Source organism: Pongo abelii, chromosome 5 (assembly GCF_028885655.2).
Source record: "Pongo abelii isolate AG06213 chromosome 5, NHGRI_mPonAbe1-v2.0_pri, whole genome shotgun sequence".
In the NCBI taxonomy this organism is placed as follows: Eukaryota; Metazoa; Chordata; class Mammalia; order Primates; family Hominidae; genus Pongo; species Pongo abelii.
Genome location: NC_071990.2, coordinates 159,927,418 through 159,946,436, shown reverse-complemented (window position 1 = coordinate 159,946,436; position 19,019 = coordinate 159,927,418). Strand labels below are relative to the sequence as shown.

Below are 19,019 nucleotides of genomic sequence, written 5' to 3'. Positions count from 1 at the left end.
AACTTCTTAATACACTGATGTTCTTCACTTAATTAAATGGCCACAAGAAAAAAAAGATTTCCATGATAAAAAGTTGAAATGTAAAGAAAAAAAGATCTGCTCATGTCCGTAGCCCATTTTTCTAATGAACTGTTCATCTTTTTCTTATTGATTTTTACGGCTCTATATAAATTGAGATGCTTAATATATGTTGCACATATTTTTCTAGTTTGTCATTTGTCTTTTTGCTCATGCCATTCTTCACTATACAGACACTGAAAATAACATATGTTGTAAAAACTGCTGTCAAATCTTTTACTTTATAGGTTTCCATTTGGTGTTAAGCTTAGAAAGACTTTTCCCTTACTGGAATTCTATTAACATTTACCTACATTTCCCTTTAAGATTTATTGAATTTTAAAGGAGCCCTATAAATGAATATACCTTTCCGTTCAGCAAAATATACCACCACTACAACATTAGCTGGGAAATAAAAACAACATCTGCATCAGCCGCAACTTCAGTAAGATGTGCTGTAATGTCATCATCCATACAGAAGGGAAGTGATAGGACCCAGCAAGGATTTAACACACTTACTGGTTTTATCCCCCATGGGTCCTTATTTTAAAGAGTTTCTATGCACTAAATAATAACGAATTTAACGAATTTAATTAATTTAATTTATTTTAATAAAATAAGTGTTCTATAACTTCTAGTCAGAGTTCCTGATCATTGCCTCGTGGTCTTTTCACTAAGGTCAAATACAAGGTTCCTGATCATCATGAAGTACCACAGTTACTAACATTTAGTATACAAAAATCTAGAATGTTTATCAACAAAATGTGGTATATACATACAATGGAATATTATTCAGTTTTTAGAAGGACAGGAATTCGGCTGGGCATGGTGGCTCACGCCTGTAAACCAAGCACTTCGGGAGGCCGAGCTGGGAGGACTGCTTGAGCCCAAGAGTTCGAGACCAGCCTGGGCAACATAGTGAGACCTTGTCTCTAGAAACAACCGCCAGAACAAAAGGATGCAAATGCTGACACATGCTATAACATGGATGAACCCTGAGGACATCACGCTAAGTGAAATAAGCCAGTCATGAAAGGGCAAATACTGTGTGATTCCACTTACATGAGGTACCTAGAGTAGTCAAATTCATAGAGATAGAAAATAGAGGGGTGGGTTCCAGGGGCTGCAGGGAGGGGAAAAAAAGGAGTTGGGGTTTAACAGGTCTGGAGTTTCAGTTTGGGAATCTGAACAAAGTTCTGGACAGAAGTGATAGTTGCATGACAACGCGAATGTATTTAATGCTACTGAACTGTACACTGAAAATTTAAGTTTGTTTTTTTTTCTTTGAGACAGAGTTTCGCTGTGTCACCCGGGCTGGAGTGCAGTGGTGCAACCTCTGCTCACTGCAACCTTACAGCAACCTCAGCCTCCCGGGTTCAAGCAATTCTTTCGCCTCCGCCTCTCAGGTAGCTGGCATTACAGGTGTGTGCCACAACAACTGGTTAATTTTTGTATTTTTAGTAGAGACAGGGTTTCACCATGTTGGCCAGGCTGGTCTCGAACTCCTGGCCTAAAGGGATCCATCTGCCTCAGCCTCCCAAAGTACTGGGATTACAGGCAGGAGCCACCACACCCAGCCAGGATGATAAATTTTATGGTATGTACATTTTACCACAAAAAAATTAGTATGTTTAGTATGTTACAATTTAGTAACTAAGTTAACATTATCTCAGCCAAATTAAAAGACATTTGACATTTTAATTACATATTCCATGCAGTCTCACTAAAGACAAATGTACAATTTCTGTAAGGCTTTTGGTAATATTGAAATGCTACACAGAATCCTAAACAGAAACCCATGCAGTAACTAAATCACAGCATTTCATAAGAGGCTGTACTCAGTTTTTAAATGTATTTTACAAATCACATGCATAGTTGAGCCACTCTATCTTCACTCTCTCCAGGAGATTGTTAATTGATGTTGCAAATAACTAGAACAGATGAATAAAAATTCCGACCTAGCTTAGCCATGCACATGGTAGCCACTCCACAAACCTTCCTGAATTCAGATACTGGAATCTACAGCAAAATCAAAAAGAAAACCTGGGCTTCCCACTGTTCTATAAACTATCCAGTGAGAGGGCTGAAATTTGGCCTGAAGGAAGGCTGCTGTCTCTTGACCCTTCTTTGATTACTCGCCATCTCAGCATCAGTGTTGGATGATTCCATTTAAAACAGGCTGCAGGTACCACACATTGCTTTATGGGTTAAAAATCTTTTTCTATTCAGAGTTTTGGTAGGTAAAAAACTGTGAATAACCAAACTGCCACTCTTAGAGCTCCATATGCAAGGCTGAAAGATAAATACGATTTATACACACAAACTCTTTCTAAATGAAGAGGACATTATTTTAAAATAAACAATAGTAAATGCATAAAGTTCGTATTTCTCAACCACAAGAAGCAATCATGACTTCCTAATCATCTTCCACGTATGAAAGTTCCATTGTGTTGAAAACATTTTTCCCCATATTCCTCCCTCTAATTCAGCACTACGGACTTTAACTCTGGAAGCCAACACCTCCCCACGTCATGTAAAAAACAAAACCAAAAATAAATAAATAAACCTGCTACTTCCACAGCCCTAATGTAGAGCTCTTAGAATTCTTAAAGGAAATCCACATCGTCTAACAACTTTCACACAAATTAAGTACTATTCTTTAAACTGAAGAACTAAACATCAAATTTAGCCATTCACAATTTATTCATATCATCACTTCCATGCCAGTTACCTATCAAGGACTTCACTAGAAGACAGGACACTTGTGACTCTCCCATTCAGAACATGGCTATCACTGCACAACGCGAGATGAGTGTGCCCATGGCCTCTCTGGATTGCAGTGTGGCTATGTGCAAGGTGCCCTGTCACTTCTCATCCATCACAACCTCACACCCCAGCAATCTGGCGCTGCGGAGCCCGGGGAGAACTTTCCAGGACCACCGCACCATTCCCAGCGGGTTTGTCTGCAAGAACTTCAACTAAGAAATGGAGACCCCAGACACGGAGGAAGAGGCACAAAGGAAGGGACCCACACCCACACCTGCAACGGGTTTTTACGTCCTTCAAAACCTTAGAAATAACTTCCTCTGTGCTTTTTCATAAACCTGCCTATTGCAATGACTTAAAGGATATCCTTAAGGTACTGAACTACTGTAAAACAAAAGGGGGGTGGGGGAGGCCCCAAAGAGATCCAGGAGACAGTTCCTGGCGAGCGGAGCGGATTATCCCCAACGGGAAAGTCTTAAGAGACTTTCTGATGACAAGGGCAGTTCAGCAGGTAGAAGGAATTAGGACCCTAACGGACTTCAACCCCGGAGAGGGCTGTGTCAGCCTCGTTTCCTTCCACAAAGCCAGACCACCCTCACCTTCTCATCCCTGAAGCGGTGTCGCCACAGGAAGAAGTAGACACCTCCCAGCTAATTGCCCCAAGCGGGTCAAACTTCGGAATCGGCGTCCTGCTCTGTGTTATGGAGCGCATAGCAAAGAGGAAGGGTTGGTGCTCGGAGCAGAATCTCCGTGATTTGTCAGAGGAAACAGCACAGACTCCAGACAGCAGAAGAGCCGGGATTTCCATGCAGCTGCCACGACAGGTGACCGGGCCCGCTCTGCAGACACCAGGCTCGCCCGGGGGCTTCGCGGAAGGTGGGGCAGGCGGGCTGGGGAGACGGGCCCGGCAGGGGAGGTGGTGGCGCGGCCGGGGAAGCCGCTCAGGCCCGACGCCGGAGAGGAAGAGGAGGAGCGCAGCCCAGTCTCCCTGGGGAAACCGTTTTCAGGGATTTTCTGTCTCCACAATTAAGGAAAAAAAAATGGCTCCAAGCCAAACGCCTCCCGATCTCACACACACACCACACGCACCACCCCACACGCACGCCCGCCCCGCGCTCAGCTTTCGCCCCATTTTCTCACACGCGGAGACAAAAGGCTCCCACAGCCAAGCAGCGGCCACGGCCGCCGGGCCCGGGTCAGACGCCCCCTCGCGCCGCCCCCTCCCGAGACTCCCGCAGCCACCGCCCCGACCCCCGCCCGCCGCGCCCACCAAGCCCGCCGCGCAGACTCCGGGGCCCGCCGCAGGGGGACACACGCCCGGCGGGGCAGGGACGGCGCTCGGGCCGGCGCCCCCTCCCGCGGGACTGCGCGGCGCCCGACCCGCCGCGGCGGCGACAGCGGCCCCGCGCCCGCTCACCTCCGGGCGGCCGTGGCGGCAGCCCCAGCGGCTCCTCCGCGCCTCTCCGCCTCCAGCAGCCCCGCGTCGCCGCTGCCGCCGCCGCCGCCTCCCCCCGCGTCTCGGCCGAGTCTCCGCCTCCCTTCACCGCCGCCGCCGCCGCCGCCGCCGCCGCCGCCGGCCCGGCTGCGCGCCACGTGACCGCGCCACGTGACCCGGCGCGGCGAGCGGCGCCTCCCCGGCCGGCGCTACCGCCCCGGCCACCGCCGCCGGCCGTTGGCGCCCCCCGGCCGCCCTCCCTCCCCGGCCCAGAGCTCGCGTCCCCCACGCCACCCCGCGGGCCGCCGCGCCGCCCGCCACCGGAGCCGCCGCCTGCCCGGGCCACCTGCTCGCACCCCCGGCGTCGCCACACCGGGAGACCCCCGCCCCCGGCCCGCACCGCGCCACGGTGCCCAAGATGCCCACAGTGCCGGGCCTAGGCCTCCAGTCTCCTGGCTCGGGACGGCCTCAGCACCCGGGCACCGCGCGGCTTGCGCGCCGTCTGGACTTCGTTTGAGCCGGAAGTGGACGTCCCAGTCCCATTATGTCTTACAGGGAAAGCCGCCGGGAGCACAGAGGCGCTGGCACCACCGACCCGCGCAGTTCCCCGGGAAAACGGTCACCCGAGTGGCCGCGATGGTGACATCCCAGACAGAGAAGCTCTTTTTCAGTTGTCCATGGAGAAAGGACCGGATAGCGTCATTTTAACTCAGGGAAGAACAATTCAGCTTTCCCCCTCCTGTTAAATTTGATGGATGTCCTGCTAACAACGAAACTTGATACTCTCCTTTTTCCAGCTTGTGCAAAAAAATAGCATAGCTGATTGTGTGACTCTTCACACGTGTAGTTTAAAAAAAAAAAAAGCCTTCTTTTTCCCTTGATTTGAGGCATTAGAGGCCCCATATAGTTAGGAATAGCAGCCACTGTTCCTCAAAGGCTCAGCGTTGTTTTCTGTTTTGCCTGTCTGCCAAAGTTTTCGAATCCGTTTCAGACTTAAGAATTCCTCATTCTGTGAATTTTGTCAAAAAAAAAGTTGGACCGAGTTTGTTAAATTCTGGAATTCCATGCCTCGCCTCAGCCTCCCGAGTAGCTAGGGACTACAGGCGCCCGCCACCATGCCCAGCTCATTTGTGATTTTTTTTTAAGTGTAGGGGTTTCGCTTTGTTGCCCCGGCTCATCTCGAACTCCTGGCTCCAAGTGATCCTCCTGCCTCTGCCTTCCAAAGTGTTGGGATTGCCTAATTTTACAAATTTTGACAAATGCTACCTAGACTTTTTTTATTTTCAAAAAGGTAAGCCAAGCGTGGCGTGTAGTCCCAGCTACTCCGGAGGCTGAGGGGGGTGGATCCCTGTAGACCAGGAGCTGGGGGCCGCAGTGAGCTATAATCATGCCTGTGGACTCCAGCCTGAGCATAGCGAAACCCGGCTTTAACAAAAGAAAATTAAATATTAATTTAAAAGTAACTGAAACAAGAATAGTTGCCTCATGTTTGAATGCGTATAAATATAATGCATTTAACTGTGGTCCCAGCTACTCCGGAGGCTGAGACAGGAGAATCCTTTGAACCCCGGGAGGCAGAGGTTGCGGGGAGCCGAGATTGCGCCACTGCACTCCAGCCTGGGTGACAGAGTGAGACCGTGTCTCAAAAAGATTATATATAATATATATGTATAACGCATTTAATGAAAGTATTAAGATCAGCATTATTTGATTATATTTTATAGGCACTCCGAAACTTAATTTTGAAAACTTTAAGAAATAAAACTACATTTATGTCTTAGAGTACCTTAAAAGATAATCTTCACTCAATGTAATTAGTATTGCACTTCAGTTTAGTGCTCAATGTTATGTTAAATACCGTGGAGAGATCAAAGGAAGAATATGATATGGCCCTTGCCTTCAAAATTTACAGTTTCTAGACAGAATTACTTTAAAATATGTGCGTAAGTTTTTTGTGTTTGTTTGAGACAGAGTCTCACTCTGTCGCCCAGGCTGGGGTGCAGTGGTGTGATCTCGGCTAACTGCAACCTCCGCCTCCCAGGTTCAAGCAATTCTCCTGCCTCAGCCTCCCGAGTAGCTGGGATTGCTGGGATTACAGGCGCTACCAACATGCCCATCTGATTTTGTGTTTTTAGTAGATACGAGGTTTCACCATGTTGGCCAGGCTGGTCTCAAACTCCTGACCTCAGGTTATCTGCCCACCTCGGCCTCCCAAAGTGCTGGAATTACAGGCGTGAGTCACCACGCCTGGCCAAAATATATACATAACATTTTTTAAACCTTTTCTCTCTCGCACGCGCTCTCTCTCTCGCGCGCGCGCACACACACATACGGATCAGGGATCAGCATTCATTTGCCTGGCCTGGAGCAAATTATGGAAACTTTGACCCTTGCTGTCAGACTAAAGAGAAGAAGGATTAAAGATGAACTTTCTTGACTCAATAAATACAATCTATATAACAGTATAAAAATGATGTAACAAATACCATCAAGACTGAATGATGCAGCTGTTCTTTCTTCTGCAAAATGAAAAAAAAAATACAAACCTTGAAACTACTCTTCTACTAATACCATAGTTTTCCATAAGGCCCACAGGTATAAACTCTCCTTTATCCAGCACTCTTGGGTACAAATACACCCAACTCTCAGCAAAACTGAGAAGTCCCTCAAGTTTGTTTTCTGCCTGTGTCATTTTGCACAGTGTCAGTGGTTTTGCGAATGTCTTTGGAGCAAGTATCTTCGCTGAAGTCCTGGTTCTACCACTTACTAACAAGTGACAAACAAGAACAATATTCCAAATGCTGTGTCTTTAGCCATACATTCAAAAAACAATATCTCCCTCACAGGGCTGTTGAAATAATCAAATAAAATATGTAAATTATATGCCTGGCTCACAAGAGGTGCTCAATCAAAAAATAATACTTGGGCCGAGCACAGTGGCTCATGCCTGTATTTCCAGTACTTTGGGAGGCCAAGGTAGGTGGGTCACCTGTGATCATGAGTTCAAGACCAGCCTGACCAACATGACAAAACCCCATCTCTACTAAAAATACAAAAATTAGCCGGGTGTGGTGGCACACACCTGTCATCCCAGCTACTTGTGAGGCTGAAGCAGGAGAATCACTTGAACCCAGGAGGCAGAGGTTGCAGTGAGCTGAGATCATGCCACTGCACTCCACCCTGGGCGACACAGCGAGACTCCGTCTCAAATAATAATAATAAGCCAGGTGCGGTGGCTCACACCTGTAATCTCAGCACTTTGGGAGGCCAAGGTGGGCGGATCACCTGAGGTTGGGAGTTTGAGACCAGCCTGACCAACATAGAGAAACCCTGTCTCTACTAAAAATACAAAAAATCAGCCGGGCATGGTGGCGCATGCCTGTAATCCCAGCTACTTGGGAGGCTGAGGTAGAAGAATGGCTTGAACCCAGGAGGCGGAGGTTGCAGTGAGCCGAGATTGTGCTATTGCACTCCAGCCTGGACAAAAAGGGCGAAACTCCATCTAAAAAAAAATACTACTACTACTAACAATAATACCTCCAGCCTGAACATGGTGAAACCCCGTCTCTAATAAAAATACAAAAATTAGCCTGGCGTGATGGCGGCCACCTGTAGTCCCAGCTCCTCAGCAGGCTGAAGCAGGAGAATTGCTTGAACCTGGGGGGCAGAGTTTACAGTGAGCCAGGATTGTGCCACTGCACTCCACCCTGGGCGACAGAGTGAGTCTCCATCTCAAAAATAATAATAATACCTAAGGACCAGACGTGGTGTTGGCACACACCTGTAGTCCCCTGCTATTTGGTGGCTGAGGTGGGAGGATCACTTAAGCCCAGGAGTTGGAGGCTGCAGTGAGCTGTGATCAGGTCACAGCCCTCCAACCTGGGCGACAGAGTGAGACCCTGTGTCTGAAAAATAACAATGATAATAATAGCTAAGTTTTATTAAATGCTTACAATGGGCCAAACTCTGTGCCTCGTTTGTTCTTATTTTTGCTGTTCTTTCTGTCCTTGTTTCCCTCAGTGTGTGCCTTCTGTCCCCTACCTTACCCCTGCCCCCTTAGGAATCTACTCTCCCTCTGCAAGTTCAGAACGAAAGTGATTTAAAACTTTTAAAACTCATTTATAATAATCTATTATGTCTGTTATGAATTTTTTTTTTTTTGAGACAGGATCTTGCTCTGTTGCTCAGGCTGGAGTGTAGTGGTACAATCTTGGCTCACTGCAGCCTCAACCTCCCAGGCTCAAGTGACCCTCCCAGCTCAGCCTCCCAAGTAGCTAGGACCACAAGCACGCACCACCACACCAGGCTAATTTTTTAAATTTTTTGTAGAGACGAGATCTCACTGTATTGCTCCTAGGCTCAAGCCAGTCTTCCTGCCTTGACTTCCCAAAGGGCTGGGATTACAGGCATGAGCCTCCCAGCCCTTTGGGAAGCCTGCATTTTATGCTTCTCTAAAATCTTTTCTAATCATGAAATGAAAAATGTTGCTGCTTATTTAGAAATCTGTGGCATTTGGGAGCCGTTAGCAGGGAGATCTGGTAATGGGGACCCTTCCACTGTCCTTTGAAATCCCACAGATCCAATTAGTCCCATTTTGTTGTGTTTAAATACTTTTAAACAGTAGATTTTGGCAACACACTTGAAGAAATTAAAACCCCATAATAATTGCTATAAGAAACAGCGTCCCTCATGTGGCATTCGTGATCGTGACTCTGTCAGCTGGCAGGCCTGTAGCTCCAGAGTCAAGTTTGGGAAAAGCTTCTTACTATCCTGACCAAGCTCCCGAAAGTTCTGAGATACGTGACCTTTCTTTGAAAGTTACTCTTCAAATCACTTTCCTTTGTATCTGCCTTGGGTCACACAGTGAGCTCAGAGCCCGAATGAATCTGATAGGCATTCTGGTAACAGTGTATCTTGACCACTCATTAAAACGTGGCTGCGCTCCTGGCAGTGGTTCATCACCACTGTCCTACCCTAAGGCTGGGCCTGGGGGCACAAGGGATCTGCAGTCACAGCCAGCCAGGCACCTGGATTGGCCTCTGTGCCCTTCCCTTCTCTCCACACTTCTTTGCACCCCTCCTTGGCCATCATGTTCCTCTAAGACATCCAGACAATGAAGCTCCAGCAGCTCTTGCAGGCTTCTTCCCTGCCTCCCTGTCACCAAGCAGCCTGCTGGGCGACTCCCCTTCTTCCTGGCTGCGACGTAACTCAGAGTCCAAAGTTTCTGCTGTCTCAAGCCCTTCAGCAACCAAGACACTCAGCACAGAGATAGGGAAACTGGATCCTGGACGTAAAGAGATGGCAGAGGAGTCAGAGCTTTTGAAGAGTAAGATGCAAGCCCCTCCCCTTTCAAGGTGTCCCGAGAGCCAAAAATGACAGCACCAGCTGAGGCTTCATCACTGGAAACCCAGCGTCCGCACCAGGGGAAATGCTGTAGCCCTGCTGTGCTCCACTCAGCCATGCCACCTGCAGACTGTCCTGCAGTTCTGGAGGCCACCACAGCCACACGTGAAGAAGCAGTGATGAGTTGCAGCACATCCTTTGAGGGTGGCCAGGATGGTGAGGACTCCAGAAGCTGTCTTACAATGTCATACAGTTTTATAAATACCTGAAGAAGAAAATAAGAATGTTTAACCTGGGAAGAAACACACTTACAAGCCTCTGCTGGTGAACTTTGTCCCATTGAGAGCAATTGTATGGGAGGGTTTTTCCTTCTTTTTTTTTTTTTTTTGAGACGGAGTCTTGCTCTGTCACCAGGCTGGAGTTCAGTGGCGCGATCTCGGCTCACTGCAACCTCCACCTCCCAGGTTCTAGCGATTCTCCTGCCTCAGCTTCCCAAGTAGCTGGGACTACAGGTACGTACCACCATGCCCAGCCAATTTTTGTATTTTTAGTAGAGACGGGGTTTCACCATGTTGGCCAGATGGTCTCGAGCTCTTGACCTCATGATCCACCCGCCTCGGCCCCCCAAAGTGCTGGGATTACAGGTGTGAGCCACCATGCCCGGCCCGGTTGTTCCCTTTTGATTATTTATTGAGCTTCTACTTTGAACCAGGCAGTGTCCAAATGAGAACAAGTGTGTGGGAACATATGAAGGGGCTTTGCATCAGAAAAGGAAGGGCCTCTGCTAGGGCAGTCGCCAGGGAGGTGTGTGGCCTTGCAAAGTAGCCTTAGCCCACCCACTTCTATCCTTTGACTCTGATGGCCTGGCCTGGACACACAGAATGCAACCCAGGGTCCTACTCACCCTCTGCCTTAAAGGCTCGAGGCTGTAATCAGCTAACTCGTCCCCTTACCAGCCTGCTCAGAACCTCCCAGAGCAAAGTAATACCTGGACCAAGATCTAGAACCAAAAGGCCTGCTTGGCTCACTCTGGAAAGGAGAAAATAGCTTACAAGAAAAGAGAGCTTTTATCATTGTCTCCTTCCCCCATTCGGGAGAAGGGAGGAGGTGAGCGGGCTGCGGTACTTTGTACACACTTGAAGCGCCACTCTGCTTCCTCCCGATGCTTTCATTGCTGAGGTGGTCCTTTAGGGCCCTGAATTCTGAGCAGACTCTCAGTAGATGCACATCGTTGGGTACACATTTTCTTTTTGTTTTTGAGACAAGGTCTTGCTCTATTGTCCTGGCTGGAGTGCAGTGGCGTGATCACAGCTTGCTGCAGCCTCAACCTCTCCAGGCTCAGATGATCCTCCTACTGCAGCCTCCTGAGTAGTGAGACCACAGGTGCACGCCACCACACCTGGCTAATTTTTTTATTTTTTGTAAAGATGGGGGTCTCACCAACCTGGCTAACAGTGGTGAAACCCCCTCTCTACTAAAAATACAAAAAAAATAGCTGGGCATGGTGGCAGGCGCCTGTGGTCCCAGCTACACGGGAGGCTGAGGCAGGAGAATGGCATGAACCCAGGAGGAGGAGCTTGCCGTGAGCCGAGATGGCGCCACTGCACTCCAGCCTGGGCGACAGAGCAAGACTCCGTCTCAAAAAAAAAAAAAAAAAATGGGGGTCTCACTATTTGCCCAGGCTGGTCTCAAACTCCTGGGCTCAAGCAATCCACCCACCTCGGCCTCCCAGAGTGTTGGAATTACAGGTGGGAGCCACTGCACCTCGCCCACACTTTCTTTAAGTAGGATGGTCGACAGTTCAAAAGGCATTGACTTGGGGCCAGGAGCAGTGGCTCACATCTGTAATCCCAGCACTTTGGGAGACCAAGGTGAGTGGATCGCCTGAGGTCAGGAGTTTGAGACCAGACTGGCCAACATAGTGAAACCTCATCTTTACTAAAAATACAAAAATTAGCTGGGTGTGATGACGCATGCCTGTAATTCCAGCTGCTCAGGAGGCTGAGGCAGGAGAATCACTTGAACCCGGGAGGCGGAGGTTGCAGTGAGCTAAGATAGTGCCACTGCACTCCAGCCTGGGGATAGAGCAAGACTCTGTCTCAAAACAAACAAATAGCAACAGCAATAAAAAGGCACTGACTTGGTCTTAGGTAAGCAGCTGTTAAGGCAGGTAGCCATGACTGTTTTGGGAACAATTTTTTTCTGGTAGTGTTCGAAAAGCTTCCCCACCTCTTGTGTAGAAGTGTTCTCTGGGGCCGGGCACGGTGGCTCATGCCTGTAATCCCAGCACTTTGGGAGGCTGAGGTGGGTGGATCACCTGAGGTCAGGAGTTCGAGACCAGCCTGGCCAACATGGTGAAACCCCCATCTCTACTAAAAATACAAAAAAAATTAGCTGGATGTGGTGGCATGGCACCTGTAGTCCCAGCTACTTGGGAGGCTGAGGCACGAGAATTGCTTGAACCTGGGAGGCGGAGGTTGCAGTGAGCTGAGGTTGCACCACTGTACTCCAGCCAGGGTGACAGAGTGAGACTCCATCTCAAAAAAAAAAAAAAAAAAAAAAGTTCTCTGGGACAGAGGAAGAGTGATTTTATGAAAGAAACTCGCATTCCTCCTGGAGGAAAGGGATCAATGACCCCCACACCTTCCTCTACAAGGCTCAGCATGAAGGGTGTGACAGGCTGGCCCTGTCCAAGGCCCGAGGCAGGGGAGGGCTGGAGGCCTTGAAGTTCGGTGACTGAGAGAGCAAAGTGAGATGGAGTCCATTATTTACTCGTGGGGCCACGTGGGAAGGAGCTAGCATGGAGGCCCAGGGCTGGGAGGTATCCGTGCTGGAGCCAGTTTTGAGCCAAGCCTCAGGAAGCTGGCTGCCCTCTGCGGAGCTGCTGGGTGGGAGAGCCGTGGAGCTGGCAGCCGAGGGCTGTCATGTCTGAGCCTGAAGACTACTATAGCTGAAGCATCATCCACTGGACGTGACTTCTCTCAGATGGTGATTCCCTTAAACGCTTTGGTCTTATCTGTCGTGTAGAATCTGTTCTATCTGGTTTTGTGTTTGTGTTCACCACCACTTGGAAGAACTAATCGAGACGTCTGAAGAATAGACAGTCACATGGTCTGGGTTCTCATCTGTGCTGCCACCTGGGCACATTACTACATCTCACCAGCCTCCATTTCAGAGTCTATGAAATGGGCAGGAGGCATTGTTCCCTGACCCTTCCCGACTCAAAAGCCCTATAGCTCTTTAAATTCACTAATATAAATATATATAGGGCTCTTTTCCGACCCATGATTTTGCTGTAGTTTGGAATATTTATACCAACCTCCCATAAGAAGTATCTTGAAAACACTTTTTTAGGGCCAGGCACAGTGGCTCACGCCTGTAATCCCAGCACTTTGGGAGGCCAAGGCGGGTGGATCACCTGAGATCAGGAGTTCGAGACCAGCCTGGCCAATCTGGTGAAACCCCGTCTCTACTAAAAATACAAAAATTAGCTGGGCGTGGTGGTGGCTGCCTGTAATCCCAGCTACTCTGGAGGCTGAGGCAGGAGAATCGCTTGAACCCAGGAGGCGGAGGTGGCAGTGAGCCGAGATCGTACCATTGGCCTGGGTGACAGAGCAAGACTCTGTCTCAAAAAAAGAAAAAAATAAACATTTTTTTACAAACAGAGTCTCACTCTGTCACCTAGGCTGGAGTGCAGTGGCATGCTCCTGGCTCACTGTAGCCTCCAATTCCAGGGCTGAAGGGATCCTCCGGCTTCACCCTCTTGAGTAGCTAGGACTACAAGCACACAGCTCCACGGCCATCTAATTTTTTAATTTTTTGTACAGATGAGGTCTCAGTCTGTAGCCAAGGCTGGTATTGAACTCTTGGCCTCAAGCAATCCTCGCACCTCACCCTTGCAAAGTGCTGGGATTATGGGGATGAGCTGCCACACTCGGCTCCCAATTATATTTTGTTTTTCCTCAGCAAGTTCATCCAATGTAAATTTCTCAAGCCAGCAGGGCTATATAGAAAGAGAAAAACAAACAAAACAACAGCAACAACAAAAAAACAAACTGGGGCATTTTAAAGTTAAATTTCTTTCTTTCTTTTTAATAGATGGGGGTCTCAATATGTTGCCCAGGCTGTTCTCAAACTTCTAGGCTCAAGTGATGTTCCTGCCTCCATCTCCTAAAGTGTTGGGATTACAGGTGTGAGCCACGTGTTAGGCTCTAAAGTTAAATTTCTATCTCAATGCCATACTTCCCTTTTTTTCCCTTTCTCCCTCCCCAACCCTTTTGTTCCCTTGACCATGAATCCAAGATATACTTGATAACCAGTAAAAAGTCACTAACAGGACCATTGTTCAAGCATTTATTTTGGAGGAGTCCACCATAAATTTTCTGAGAATATAAGGATAGCAAATACCGTTGGTTGTACCCACAGCCATTCTCCTGACTTGCTTGCTAATGAACCCTAGTTTATTAAGATATCCGTGTGTATCCATATCACAGTCCACTCCAGGAAGCCTGGCCACATCCCCACATCCTGACTGGGCTGTGCCAGTAGTTCCCACCATGTGGTCCCTGGCCCAGCAGCAGAAGCAGTCACGGGGATTGTTAAAAATGCACATTTTCAGGCTCCATGCCAAACTTCCTGAATCAGAGCCCTGCTGTTGGGGGCCTGAACAGTCCGTGATTTAACACACTCCACAGGTGATTCTGATGCACACCAAGTTTGAGAGCCATTGGTATAAGCAAATCCTGCCAATGCTATTCTCTTTCCTTAGAAACAGGCAAATGATCCAGTTCTGGTCAGTTACGCACGGGGGGTACTGTACTGGGAAAGCCTTTCAGAAACCGTTTCTTAGCCTTTATTTTTTTAATTTTATGTATTTTTTTTTTTTCAGATGGAGTCTCACTCTGTTACCCAGCCTGGAGTTCAGTGGTGCAATCTCAGCTCACTGTAACCTCTGCCCCCCAAGTTCAAGCAATTTTCCTGCCTCAGCCTCCCGAGTAGCTGGGATTACAGGCACACGCAACCACGCCTGGCTAATTTTGTATTTTTAGTAGAGACTAGAAATGGTGTTTCACCATGTTGGCCAGGCTGGTCTCGAACTCCTGACCTCAAGTGATCCACCCACCTCGGCCTCCCAGAGTGCTGGGATTACAGGCATGAGCCCCCGAGCCCAGCCCGTTTCTTAGCTTTTGAAGGAGGCATCAGGACTCTCCCTTTCAGGGGGTCTTTGGGTCAAACCGTTTTCATAATAATACTAAGATGTCATTTCCACTCTCGCCTCTTGCGAGTGTACGCTGGACTCTTCCAGAGGCTATGTGATGATGTGCAATGTACAACAGATTGCATGAGAGGCAGATAGGAGAAACTGTCTGTCCTCACTGGAGCCGACATCAAAGACATGTAAAAATGTAAAACAGTGCCACCTTCTCACTAAATTTTTAATATAGTTTTAAAATAAATTTTTATAGTTATATAAATTTATATGTATAAGTTTATATAGTTATATAAATTTGTTATAGTTATTTTTGTCATAAAAATATGTGGTATATGTTAACATGTAATAGATTTATTGTTTTTTAAATAACAAATCAATATTTTAAAATTTTCAGTTTATTCATTTATAAAATGGTAAATATTAACATTATATATATATTATATATATATATTTTGTTTGTTTGTTTTGTTTTTTTAAAAAGCTCTTCGGCGTCCTTGGTTTTTAAGCCTGTGGTAGGAAGTAGTCCTGAGTCGGAGAACCGCTCCTCCAGGAAGGCTGCGGTGCCCGCGGCTGCTGCTGCCACCTTGTGGCGGTGAGAGGACACAGCCAACACAGTGAGGTCGGAGGACCAGAGACAATGGCCGGGTCAGTGTCCCTCTGAAACAGCCAACCTGTGTATGTGCCACATGCCTTCACCATCTTGAAACCTCTTGTTCTCTGAGATGAGAAACTCCCTTGTTCCTTAAACAATTTTAGGTTGGGCTTTCTCGTGCATACAAAATCTTCCCAGCTGTTTCAAGTTTGCCCTGAGGACCTCAGTGAATTTTTTTTTTTGGCGGTGTCTCCCTCTGTCACTCAGGCTGGTGTGCAGTGGCGCGATCTCGGCTCACTGCAACCTCCGCCTCCCGGGTTCAAGCGATTCTCCTGCCTCAGCCTTCCGACTAGCTGGGATTACAGGCGCGCACCACCATGCCCGGCTAATTTTTGTATTTTTAGTAGAGACCAGGTTTCACCATGTTGACCAGGCTGGTCTGGAAGCCCTGGCCTCATGTGATTTGCCCACCTCGGCCTCCCAAAGTGCTGGGATTACAGGCCTGAGCCATTGCATCCGGCCCTCAATGACTTTTCTATGCACTGTGTTTGTTACCAGGTCTTTGTGGATGATGACACTATTTTCCAAATGAAGACTCTGAAGCCTTAAGACAAAACTTTTAAAAAAGAGATCATAGATTGAAATGTGATAAAGGTGTCATTCATGAAATTAACAGAAATCATCAGCACTGTAAAAAAGCAGATGTCAAAAAACAGACAAAACCTAGTGAAAATACACTGGCACTCACATGCTCTTAGGAAAGTAAGCCTTCTAATTAGGACTGTGTGCCATTATCACTTCTATTTTGTAAAATTGCCCATTTTTATGTAAATGCTAGCCATTTTCAGTTTTACTCAGTAAAAAAACTTAGATTTTGTAACTGCAAACTTCATACTCTGCAACTGATGTTTATCAATAGGACCAATGGATACAAATGTCATGTCATAACTTTATACTGTAAGTAAGCATTGCTCCACTGTAAGTAAGCATTGCTCCAAAGAGAGTCACTTAGCAGACATTCAATACATAATTTTTGTTATATATAAAAAATAAGCCACGCATTGTAACTCAGCCTTGTAATCCCAGCACTTTGGGAGGCCTAGGTGGGACTATCGCCTGAACTAAGGAGTTTGTATATATGTATTATATAACATATATAATACATATGTTATATATGTTATAACTGGGCAACATAGGGAAACCCCCATCTCAAAAAATTTTTAAAAATTAGCCAGGCATGGTGGCACAGGCTTGTAGTCCCAGCTACTCAGGAGGCTGAGGTGGGAGGATTGCTTGAACTTGGGAGGTTGAGGCTACAGTAAGCCATGATCATGCCATGGCACACTCCAGCCTGGGTGACAGAGCAAGACCTTGTATCAGAAAAAAAGAAAAAAAAGGTAAACAAAACAAAAAAATTAGGTGGAGGAAGATAATCTCTGAAAGACTTAAACATTTAAGTATTGTATAAGTATTAGACCACAAAAGTAAGCAATCCCAGCAATGATTTATCTATGTCAAAATAATCTTACTCACAGCTGCAAAATCACACAAGGGTTTTGAGTATTGCAGCAGAGACAGCTAATTGTACACCACGAGTCCTCTCATGTGATAGAACTGTAACCAGGAAGTCTCTGCCCAGCAAGAGACTGTATTTCCTAGTACCTCCCTACCTCCAAGTGGAGCCATGTGAGTGATACTTACAATCAGAATGAAGTGTCTCACTCCTGGCCAAGGCAGTTAAGAAATGGGTGTGTTTCTCCACATGTTCTCTTCCCCTGCCAGCCAGCTAGGTGTAAAGAACTTGAGGCCCTAGAGAATGAAGCCACCAGATGGAAAGGGCCGGGATTCCTGAATCACTTGTGATGGAGGGCTGACTACCAACAAGAAACATCTACATGGGACTGCTAAAGGAGTACAAAATAATCCCAGTGGAGTGGGAGCAGAAAAAAAAGTTACAAAAGAAAGAAAAAAACAGAAGAATAAAAACAATTTTTAAATTCCATTTTGTGAAGTCTCTGAAAACTACAGCTAATATTAACATAGATACTAAGCTATTTTGAAGCACTGAAGCTCTAAGCAGGCATCAGGAACATTTTGGGCCTTAGGAGAAAAAAGAGCAAGTTTCATGTTTACTGTTTTTTCCCTATTCCCATGCAGAGCCCAGCAGCAGGCAGTGAGTATGTGATAAATAATTGAATGGATGGTAAATAAACAAATTAACAGATGAATGGATGAGTGAATGGATGGATAAATTAGGAGTTCACATAAAAGTTGTCTTATTTCATTTTCTGTTGCTCTAAATGGAATATCACAGATGGGGTAATTTATTAAAAAGATGTTTATTTGGCTCATGGGTTCCAGAGGCTGAGAAGTCCAAGAGCATGGCACCAGCATCTGGTGAGGCTCATCTCATGGCCAAAGCCAGAGATGGAAGGCATCACATGGCAAGCAAGCAAGCACATGAAACAGAGTGGGGAATTGGGGTTGAACTTATCCTTGTATCAGGAGCCCACTCCCTCTAAAACTAAGCCACTCCCATAATAATGGCCTTAGTCCATTCAGAGGGCTGAGCCCTCATGGCCTAATTACCTCTTAAAGGCTCCACCTGTTGGCCAGGCACGGTGGCTCACGCCTGTAATCCCAGCATTTTGGGAGGCTGAGGCAGGTGGATCATGAGGTCAGGAGATCGAGACCATCCTGGCTAACACGGTGAAACCCCGTCTCTACTAAAAATACAAAAAAATTAGCCGGACATGGTAGCGGGTGCCTGTAGTCCCAGCTACTTGGGACGCTGAGGCAAGAGAATGGCGTGAACCCGGGAGGCAGAGCTTGCAGTGAGCTGAGATAGCACCACTACACTCCAGCCTGGGCGACAGAGGGAGACTCCGTCTCAAAAAAAAAAAAAAAAAAAAAATTAGCTGGGTGTGGTGACACGCGCCTGTAATCCCAGTACTCGGGAGGCTGAGAGGCACGAGAATTGCTTGTACCCGGGAGGTGGAGGTTGCAGTGAGCCGAGATCGTGCCACTGCACTCCATCCTGGGCGACAGAGCGAGAGTTCATCTCAAAAGAAAAAAAAGAAAAACTGATTTTATATGAAAAATTTCAGACGATGCAAAGATACATATTGACATTTGTTCATTTATTTAAAGTAGAATGCTAAATATTAATTTTATTTCTCTTAATAAGACTGAAAGACTAGGAAGTCAGCTTGGAGAAATAAAACAACGTGAAGTGGACAGATTAAATAGTTTTCTGGGCCAGGAACGGTAGCTCCCGGCTGTAATCCTAGCACTTTGGGAGGCCAAGGTGGGTGGATCACCTGAGGTCAGGAGTTTGAGATCAGCCTGACCAACATCGTGAAACCCTGTCTCTACTACAAATATAAAAATTAAGGCTGGGCGCGGTAGCTCACACCTGTAATCCCAGCACATTGGGAGGTTGAGGGGGTGGATCATCTGAGGTCAGGAGTTCGAGACCAGCCTGACCAACATGGAGAAGCCCCATCTCTACTAAAAATACAAAATTAGCTGGGCGTGGTGGCGCATGCATGTAATCCTAGCTACTCAGGAGGCTGAGGCAGGAGAATTGCTTGAACCCGGGAGGCAGAGGTTGT

The 19,019-nt window shown here is 47.1% G+C and overlaps 1 protein-coding gene across 3 annotated transcripts in view; it reads right to left on the bottom strand.

The window, feature by feature from the left end:
• The window catches only part of TULP4 (TUB like protein 4), a 284,224-nt gene extending 279,839 nt beyond the window's left edge, over positions 1 to 4,385 (bottom strand). The window contains exon 1 of one of the 3 annotated variants that reach the window (XM_024248390.3): positions 4,241 to 4,385. The gene's annotated coding sequence lies outside the window, so the exon portion shown is untranslated. Of the gene's footprint in view, positions 1 to 3,422; positions 4,062 to 4,240 lie in introns of those variants that run through there. The other 2 variants (XM_054558383.2, XM_054558382.2) reach the window with 2 other exon arrangements.
• Positions 4,386 to 19,019: the final 14,634 nt, after the last annotated feature.